We start from the raw sequence: 10,760 nt of genomic DNA, 5'->3' as shown, positions 1-10,760 counted from the left end.
CTTCATCGGTACGTATTTATACCGAGTAGCAGAGTCGGTATCTGCACTTTTCGTCAGAAAAACGACTTTCAGCATTATTACTTATTTACCAATATTATTTAAGCCTTATCATAATTTCTTAATTTCACATAATTAATTAATTAATTTCTTTAATTAATGATACAGGTTCTTACACTGTGCCGTTCTTTCCATGAAGTGATGGTAGATATCAAATGTTAAAGGCATGATTAAAATATTATAGCCAATAAAATCACATGCAAAATTAACTTTGCGGGTACATCTACGTTTTTACAAAGAAATCTCTATATCCATATTATAATATTATCCCTCTTTTGAATTCTTATGAAGGGAATATTTTAATATTTTGTAGATTAGCAAATTTTCAACTTTGTTGGCATGTACATACACTTTCCCGACGCAATGTTCCCGCATTTCAATATTTTAATATTTCACTATTGCAATGTTGACATCTAAAATTTGATTCTTGGAATATCTTAATATTATAAATTATCAATTGATCTATGTGTCTGCGCACTCAGTAGGTTGGAAATTGCATATTATTTTACTATTATATGAATAATACTCAATGTCAAGTCTTGTTGAATATTTCTATTTATTAGGCTGAAGGTATATCATGCCACCAAATGCTTTATTAAGCTAAGATTTAAAACATATCAAAAGGTAGGAAATCAAAAAGCATGTAAAACGAAACAAAATAAAAAAAATAAAAAAATAAAAAAATAAGCCTTCATTACTTTAATTTAAGAATATGCTCATAAGTAATGGAGATTAGCTGAGCTATGACAGCTTGTTAATCCTATTATTTTCAAAAAAATTATTTCGACTGTGACAGTTCGATGATTTTAAACTGTTTATAGAAATAATAAATAAATAAAAAATAATCATAATTTTTTATTTAAAATTATTGATTTCGGGTTATTTAAAACAAAGAATAAAAAATTAGTTTGATATCAATTGAAATGAGAGTCAGCTAAGCCGTGACGGCTTGTTAATCCCACACTTTTTGTTTTGACTCATTTTTGCCGTGACGACTTGGTGATTCAAAATTAAATCAAATTTATCATTAAATTTACGATAACAAAAAATAATAATATGAATATTATTATTCTTTTAAAAGAAAGGATTAGCTGAGTCGAGACAGCTTGTTAATCCTGCAATTATCATTTCGGATTATTTTAGCTGCGACAATTTGATATTCCGAAACCATCAAATCAAAAACTTTCAAATTATTTTCTTTAAAACTATTTTCAAAATTAAAATCAATCAACACACAAATTTTTTTACAGAACGACGTAGCTTTGAGTTCCCTATTGTACCGAGGGATACGTTGGAGCGGGACCATCCCGTCAAACACAAAAATACATTTTCAAAATTAGTTTTCTTTTTCAACAATCAATTTTATTTAATTTTTTAGGGTGAAATAAATATTTAAAATCTTATCAACAATTTGCACAATTAATATAAGGTAACCATTTTTTAAACGGACGATGTAAGGTGCTAACACCTTCCCTACTCGTAATTGACTCCCGAACCCATTTCTACTGTCAAAGACCATTTGTCTTTAATAAAAGGTTTTTTCCAATGTTTTCGTAAATAAACTTTGGTGGCGACTCCATTATTTTAATCGTTTAATATCTTTCGCCGTCACGTCGCGATACGGTTGCGACAAATGGTTTGAAGGTTTTTCCAAAATATCAGAGGATGAGTTTTCCATTTTCAAATAACATTAGTAAACAACCTTTCATCTTCCAATACAACAATTAATGATAGTGGGTCATTAATTAGATGTCTCCGTCAATTTTGATTTTGGATTTAATTAAAAACTCATTATTATGTATTTTTATTTTTTAAATTGATTTTCTTGTTTAAATTGACAAATATGAACACAAAGCTGAAATTGCAGTAGAGCTTGACACCTGAAATTTTTGAAGGATGCAAGTGTAAACAAACACACTGTGTGAACACACCGGAGGTTTCTTTGGTTCTCCTTTAGAATATATATATAAATATATATATATATAGATAGATGAGATTCGAACGAAATAGAGTTGTCCGGGAAGTCTTGTGTTTACTTGGTATGGACTTGTTCTTAGGTTAAAAGTAATTTTAGCTTTCTTGGGGTTATTCTTTCGACCCCATCCTTTAGATTTTCTCTTTCTACGCCACTTGAGTCGTGCTTTGTGCAATTTATCTCAATACTAGATGGCTTTCCTGTTTTAAATGCTCACAGGTTTTTTCCCATCAGATCGGATTCTGCCTACTGTTTATTTTGTATTGTTTTGACAAATTTATGGCCGTACTAGTTTTCCTTTTCCTCTGTCTTCTTGCAATTCCTGTTCCATCTTTTGTCTGTGTCCCTTTTGACACTTTCTCTTGGAGTGATTCCTTCTTTTACATGTATATGAATATATTTTTTTATTCGAATAATGGATTTAATGTATAATAAATTGTATATGGCTTCAAAGTAGGTGGAAAAAAAATGCGTTATATACGTGCTGTTTAGTTGAAAAGAGATTAGAAAATCTCAATTTGCTTAGATATAAATTAGACTGAGTGGAATGAGAAGAAATGGTAATTAAATTAGCCTGATGTGTTTGATCTTGGAGTGTGGAAAGAATTGAGATATATCTATTGGTATTAAATGCTAAAATTTCTCCTTCTTTTAATGGTATTCTTCTGTGGTAGGGAGTGAGGTGGTTGCATAGATGCAACGTGTGTCTTTATGTTTGTTATTTGTTAGTTTGCTTGTGTCATTCTATTCAATGGGGAAATGATCATATTCCTGTGAATATAATCTAACTCCTCTTTCTTTGAGTTTCTGACTCTGATATTTTGATAATTCCATAATGTGAATTTGAAGCTAACACACTAATTTATATTATGTCTATTATTTTTAAGGTTGGGTTATATTGCCTACTAATTTAATCTTCCTATCTGTATTATCATTTTTGCACCATTGGATGTTATCTGAATCAATGGCTTCCAAGCACACTGGATCCCTCTTCTTTCTCTCTCTTTGGTCTCTCTCTTCTGCTTTCTATCTCTCTCTTCAAGTAGTGGGATTGCTTAGAAGCCATTAATTAAGACGCGTCCAACTGTACAAAAATGGTAATAAATGTAGGAAGATTAAACTGGTAGGCAATATAACCCGCCTCTTATTTTTATTGATGAGTTCTGATTTCTAAACTATTTCCAATAGAAGTCAATTTCCCTGTAAGGCAGCAATTTTTTATTTTTATTTTTATTTTTTAATTTCTATCTATATTGAAAATTTGCTTTTCCTTTGTTGCTTTGGGTTGATTTGTGAACGTTTTCAGTCGTTGAAATTTGAACTTGCCTGATTTTTCTGTGTGGAATAACTTTATATCTCTGCTACAGAGTTCAACAGAGATGGATTTGTTCTCTGAATATGGTGATGCCAACCGGTACGAGATTCTAGAAGTCATTGGCAAAGGAAATTATGGTGTTGTCTGTTCAGCCATTGACACTCATACCGGTGAAAAAGTGGCAATTAAGAAGATTCATGACATCTTTGAGCAAATATCTGATGCTGCACGTGTTATCCGCGAGATAAAACTGCTTAGACTTCTACGACATCCTGATATTGTTGAAATAAAACACATTATGCTGCCTCCTTCTAGGAAGGACTTCAAAGATATTTACGTTGTTTTTGAGCTCATGGAGTCTGATCTTCATCATGTCATTACAGCCAACGATGACTTAACAAAAGAGCACTATCAGTTTTTTCTTTATCAATTACTTCGGGCACTGAAGTATATTCACACTGGTAACAGTCAATATGTTTTAGTTTCTATTATATATAAATGCACATTGCATGGCTAATGGCTATAACATTTGATTTCCACTTTCATGGGGCATACGTGAAACTGAATATTTTTTCAGCAGTCCTCTCGATAATGATGTCAGCATTGTGCACATTATTTTCTTTTGACTGTTGCTTTTGTTTCTTTTATTTTTCACTTCTCCCCTGGATCATCTGAAAATTGCATACTTTTTGTCTGAATTTTTCACCCTTCCTGTCCTTTTTGTACTTGATCTTGACTGTTTTGTAATTTGAGTTTGCTGGCATTGATGTCAATATTGCTCATCTAATTCTTAGCTGTACAACGCAGCAAATGTTTATCATCGAGATTTGAAGCCAAAAAATATACTGGCAAATGCAAACTGTAAACTTAAAATCTGTGATTTTGGGTTGGCTAGAGTTGCCTTCAGTGACACACCAACAACTATATTCTGGACGGTATTCCTTCTTAACATTTCCATTGTTTGTTTCCTTTATACCCTTTTTATTTTCCAGCTTTTCTTCTTCTTCTTCTTATTATTATTATTTGTTAATAGTTTCTCATATCATTTTGGAAGTTAGGGACTGATGTTTCTTGCTTGTTTAATGCAGGATTATGTTGCTGCAAGGTGGTATAGAGCTCCAGAGCTGTGCGGATCATTTTACTCAAAGGTATGGCTTTTCTAGATTCTTTTGCACACTGTAAATGTGAGAGACAACATAAATATGCATAATCTTGACTTACATACCTTTATTCAAATTTCATATCATCAACATTCTTTCTGTTTATCTTCTTTTCCGTAAATCAGGTAACTAAAAGACCTAAGAATCGAGACCAAATCTGTTATTTGTTATTAATTTACTAGTTATATATGTTTCTGTTATTTTTATATCTTCCATTGAGCTAACACTTTGGTATTGACTGCAAGACCATTATCTTTGGCAAGGTAATGCATGATACATTGATTACGTTAGTGTTTGGTAATGAATTATGAAGTCTATGAGAAGTTTATTGCGTATGCCAGTCTATACTGGTGGTTTTTCTGCATCAATAGCCTTTGATTTTGTCAAGATCATTGACGGTAACAACGCAAGGTTTGATGTTATGCATGGTGTACCTTGTGAGTGGAAGAAAATTACTTGTAGATATAAGTAGAGACATTTGTTTTTCATCACATTCCACTAGATGTCTGTTACGGACTGGCAACCAATGTGGGACTTGTAACATTGCCACTCCCTTTAAGGGCCGACGTCCACAACGGCTTTCACTCTATCGACACTCACCTATCAGTATTTAGTGCCCAAAGACACTTTCATCCAGCCTATAGGTAGCCCTTTCCGTGGCTTTAACTCTCAATGAGAGCACCAATTGTTACAGACTTTGAGGTCACCATCCCAAAAGCTAACTCAAAGGGTGGGAGTGTCCAAAGCCTTATAAACCCCACATTAGTTGTATAGGTGACACGAGCTGTCGAACTCGCGCAAATTAAAAATTATTTTTTTATTAGGGTTCAGAAAATTTGTAGTAGAGTGGAAATCCTAAGTCGTCTCTCTCAAGAAAATTGTTTGGGTAAAAATCGTTTATCAAAACAGAAATTAAAAGGGGTTTTTTTGAATTTTGGTTGAATAATTTAAAAGGCAGAATATGAAATTGGATTTAAAATTCGTAATTAAAAATAACCAACCTAAGGTTTGGGTTCCATGGATGTCTTTCCTCGGATAAGAAGATATCAGAATCGTGATTGATTTGTCAATCGAATCAGAATCCTTATTTCCAATTGACAACCCTCTCTAAGCGATCGCTTAGCATTTGATCAAATACGGTGCTTCTACTCATACAATCGCAGAGTATCAGCCCGCTTGATTTAAGGTCATAGGGTCAATCAACCTAATCATCAAATCTGATGATTAATCCCTTTCCATAATCGCAATCGCGAACCTCAGATTGAATATCCACGATCGCACGATATCAATCTGAGTTGGGAAGGGAAACGAGACTGATTTAAAATAAAGCGCAGACCCTCAAGACCAATCCATGGAATCCGTTACCCTTAGGTTGATTAAAAGGTTCTTAGCCTCGCATGGCTAAGGTAAACATAAAAAGAAGAGGAAGAAAAAGATGAAGAACAGAATTGAATAAAAACTCAGAGAGAACTTTTCTGTTGTACAAAGCTGACTGCCGAAGGGTTTCCTAGAGCCTCCTTTAAATAGCCGTCACGCAGGACGGCTAGGGTTTCACCGCTTCAGCCCAAACATAAAATAAAAGCTGAATAAAATAAAATAAAATAATAAAACATGGCCTTGAACCCTAAACACATTGGGTCCTAATGAAAATTACAAGTTCAAACGTCAAAATAGAATTCCAGCAAAACACGTCATCTTGAGATCAAGTTTCGACCATCTTACCGTCTGAATTGGGCTTCAGTAGCTGAAATAGAGATTGTAGCCCTATCTGTTAGCTGCAAAAAGCAACAAGAACGGAGTGAATCGGACATCTGTAGAGTGAGATATGGTCAAAATACGGAAGTAGTGTAAATCTGGAAAATTATGACGAAAATCAATTAAACCCAACTAAAATCTAGAATTGTGAATTGACCCAAAAGACCTTTATTTAATCCAAATAAATCATAAAAATACCAACCAAGAGTAATAAATAAGTGTAACAAAATATGAGTTATCAATAGGCAACCAATGTAGGACTTGTAACAGTGTCACTTGTCCATTAAAATGTTGTAGGGTTGTTGAGATTGAACTCATTCATTAAGCAATGCAAATATGGAGCTGTATGTCTTGTGGAGCTTCTGGGAAAATGTTGTAGCATTGTTGTGATTGTGTGTGTTTATGCATTACTGACTATAGTTATATAGTTCATGCTGAACTAAACTTTTTATTCTATTTGGTTACAAGGGACGCGTCATAATGGTTACAGTTTTCAGATTCACTTTTTGTAGTAATTTCGTTCAAAAATCTTGATGCAGTATACACCAGCAATTGATATATGGAGTATAGGCTGCATCTTTGCTGAAGTACTAACAGGAAAGCCACTTTTTCCTGGGAAAAATGTAGTCCATCAGTTGGATCTGATGACAGATCTGCTTGGGACTCCCCCATTGGAGACTATATCACGGGTAAACCTTTCCCCCTACTTAGGAAATAACATTTGTATTGCTTATCTTAATTCTGAAGCAATAGTTACCAACCTGTGACAATTTTTTGCGTTGCATGCAGGTACGCTATGATAAGGCAAGGATATACCTAACTAGCATGAGGAGAAAGAAGCCTGTGCCATTTGCCAAAAAGTTTCTCAATGCAGACCCTTTAGCACTGCGACTACTCGAAAGGTTGCTGGCTTTTGATCCGAACGACCGGCCTACTGCTGAAGAGGTTTGTTACATTGTGTTTCCTTGCTTACATATGTGCTTTGAAATGTATAGTAGTTGTATCCTTGACCTACTCCTTGAGCTTGTCTTTTTCTTTTGGACAATAAAGGTTATAAATATTAACTTCATATAGAAATCTATAAGATATGTTGTCTTGAGTTCCTTGCTTGGGATTTCTAAAGCTTTTGTTGTCTTCAGGCATTGGCTGATCCTTACTTTAAGGAACTGGCAAAAGTTGAGAGGGAACCATCCTGCCAGCCTATCACAAAAATGGAGTTTGAATTCGAAAGACGAAGAGTTACAAAGGAAGAAATACGAGAGCTAATTTTCCGTGAGATTCTAGAGTATCATCCTCAACTATTGAAAGACTACATGAACGGAACAGAGAGAACTAACTTTCTTTATCCAAGGTTTCTTGATTTCTTGATTGCATTTGCATTTCGACTGTTTATGACATGTTATCTTCTTCGTCCCTTTGTTAATTTGCAATTCAGATTTTCAACTTTATCATTTTCTCCTTACTCTTTTTGGTGCATTTCTTTTATAGTGCTGTTGATCAATTCAGAAAACAATTTGCTCATCTAGAGGAAAATGGTAAAAATGATCCAGTTATGCCACTTGATAGAAAGCATGTTTCTCTTCCAAGGTAATTCTGATTCATAAATTAGTTTCTCATTGGATTTCATCTGGCATTTTTTGAGTTGAAATTGTAGCTTTATTGTGGACAAATGGGTACTTTTTGTTGCATCCTGCTTATGCTAAGATAGTAATCACAGGATTGAATGTTCTATAACAATCACTAATATGAAATTCATATGCAAAAAGAAATTTGTGCAGAGCATATGATTCTGGTCTTGATTTTGCAAATACCATTATGCAAGTTCAACCTAATTCTGTTTATTGGATTTTGTTACAAAGCAGATAATTTCATAGTAACATTAATAATGAAAAAAGAAATTGGTGCACAGAGCATGATCAGATTTTATCATCCTTACATTTTTTATTTCTGACAGGTCAACAGTTGTACATTCGAATACGGTACACCCAAAAGAGCAGACAAATATTGCAAACACTGCTTCCAACAAAAACCAGCAAACAACCGATGGCTACAGTAAGAACTCTTGACACAGGTGCCAAGGTCTTTGCAGGGACCGCAAAGAAATCCATTAGGTTTGTGTTTATCATTGTTGTCTAGTTAAGTTTATGTGCATGATCAACAATTAATACTCACATTTTTCTTTTCAGCAAAACCTGGTGAAGTTGTTGGGCCAGTTGTTCCATTCCATATGAGTATGGGGGTGTTGTCAAGGACTCTTATGATCAAAGGACTTTTATCAGAGGTTATGTGCTTCCTACTCAATCTGTTCCCCCAGCATATTATTATCAAAGATCTAGCACTGGAAACCAAGAAAGGCCAGCAACAGAAGCTGATAAGGGTGCACCTTTGCAAGCAAAACATGCACAGCAATGTGGAGTTAATGCCAAAATAGCACCAGATGTAGCTATTAATATTGATACAAACCCCTTTTTTATGACAAGGGCAGGAGTGAACAAATTAGAACAGGATGATCAAATAGCCATAGAAACAAACTTGCTGCAGTCAAAGGCACAATATAGTGGAATTAGTGCTGCTGCTGGGGCCACTGCTCATCGGAAAGTTGGGCCTATTCAATATGGTATGACAAGAATGTACTAGAAGACCCTTGTCTTGAGAATGTGTTGGCGAGGGGTAGCAATCCCTGTAGAGAAAAAATGGCTCTTTGTTGGGAAGGAACTGTAGTCTGAGGTGATGATGGTTTGTTTGTAAAATGAGGGAGGGGGAGAGCCATTGATGCAGTGCTTCCCTAGAAAGAGCCAGCTTTCTCTGGTAAAAAAAGCTATGAACTTTGGTTACAAACTATCAACAATTGTAACTATGAAATTGATTCCTATCTTGCAAGTCAATCCATAACCTCCTTTTCTAGGTGTTTGCAGTGAAATAACCACCTTGAAAACCGATCTCTTGGATGCTTGTACTTTTAATCACATGTCTTAAGCCTCAACAAATTCTGACTCGAAATGTGATTCAAAAGAATTATGTAAATTATATTAAAGAAGATAGAGAGAGCGAGTTTCGAAACAATGATTAGGTTGCTTTTTGTGATTTGATGATCATGGGTTCTAGTATGAGAAATATATATTTTAAAAAATGTAAGAGCAAATTCCCCGAATAATTGATTCTCACCCTTTCTCCGGTACTAATTCTAGTGGCATTAATTTATATCTTTTGGCTCTCAAAAAGGCAGAATGTATGCAAATGAGATTAATCCAATCTTTATGAACTCTATGAATCCACCTGGACCTGTCACTATGGAGGAAATAAACAGTTTGGTTTTTCACTTTTGCACAGAGGTGGCAAACTGGTAACCTGACCATTGAAAATTTCAACGACCAGCTGCGTCGACTCACCAACATATTAATAAAGTGAATTTATTTTAAAAGAATTATACTCCCCATTATTAGGGGTCTTAATGGCCAGACTGGACTTTAGTTTTGAAAAGTTAAGCCTGTGTTTAAATGTGTTAGACTGTCATAGCTTGTAACCTGTTACGAATACGACCAATGCCCCACACTTGCTAGTTGGATTTAACGGGAAGTGATTTTTTTTTTTAGAATATACGATCAACAACATTAATAATTTTACAAAGATTCATAAATAATTTTACAAAATCATTCAAAAAGTCTGTTTAACCAATAAAATGATGATGAACGATGAAGAGAAAGTGAAAATTAGGTTAGGTTTAATAAATGAGTAGTATAAAATGTTAGGAATATGACTTCCATACTCGGGGGAGGTGAATTGAGTATTACAAACTTTTCGCAAAAGCCCCCTTTTAGTTCTTAAATTATCATTTCAAGCAAACTTTGATATATAAAAGGTTAATCAATACACTCAAACAACTCATAACATATAATGTTTCACAATTATAGAACATATGCTAGCACATACAAGATATCAAAGAAGCAATTAAAATGCTAGAAATAGAGTTTAGAGTTTAGAGAATTGCAAACACTATATATCCTGGTTTGACCACCACCACTTGTGACTTATATCCAGACTGAAGTCGATCGATCAATTCTTTCACTATAGGCCAAGCTTCATGGGTTCTTGATAAACCTCTGCAACCTCCAAGCTTTCGGGTGCTTGGAAACCTTACAATCCACTAAGCTTTACGGATGCTTAGCAACCTTATAACCACTAAGCTTCACGAGTGCTTAGAAACCCTTCAACCACCAAGCTTCTTGGGTGCTTGGCAACCTTATAATATGATTTTGTATAAGGGGAATGATGATCAAATGATAACTCTTTAGTATACAAATTAAAGCTCTAAGTGGGAATGATAAATTTGCAAAAATGAGCTCAAGATTGGTGGATTTGTGTATACTCTCTAGTATACAAATTGATACTCTTATAACGTGTAAAAAAAATCCAAAATATTTTAGAGTCATCAGGAATGTATATATAGTGTTTTTATTGGAAACTTATTAGCCATTATATGCATTATGGATAGTGAGTA

The 10,760-nt window shown here is 34.2% G+C and overlaps 1 pseudogene; it reads left to right on the top strand.

Moving 5' to 3' along the window:
* Positions 1–2,066: 2,066 nt before the first annotated feature.
* On the top strand, positions 2,067–9,253 carry LOC133300520 (mitogen-activated protein kinase 20-like; annotated as a pseudogene).
* The last annotated feature ends 1,507 nt before the right edge of the window (positions 9,254–10,760 follow it).

Source organism: Gastrolobium bilobum, unplaced genomic scaffold, assembly GCF_033153095.1.
Source record: "Gastrolobium bilobum isolate Gb01-03AN ecotype WA unplaced genomic scaffold, APGP_CSIRO_Gbil_v1 utg9749, whole genome shotgun sequence".
Taxonomy (NCBI): Eukaryota; Viridiplantae; Streptophyta; class Magnoliopsida; order Fabales; family Fabaceae; genus Gastrolobium; species Gastrolobium bilobum.
The sequence above is the reverse complement of the archived record's forward strand: the minus strand, read 5'-3'. Positions and strand labels throughout refer to the sequence as shown.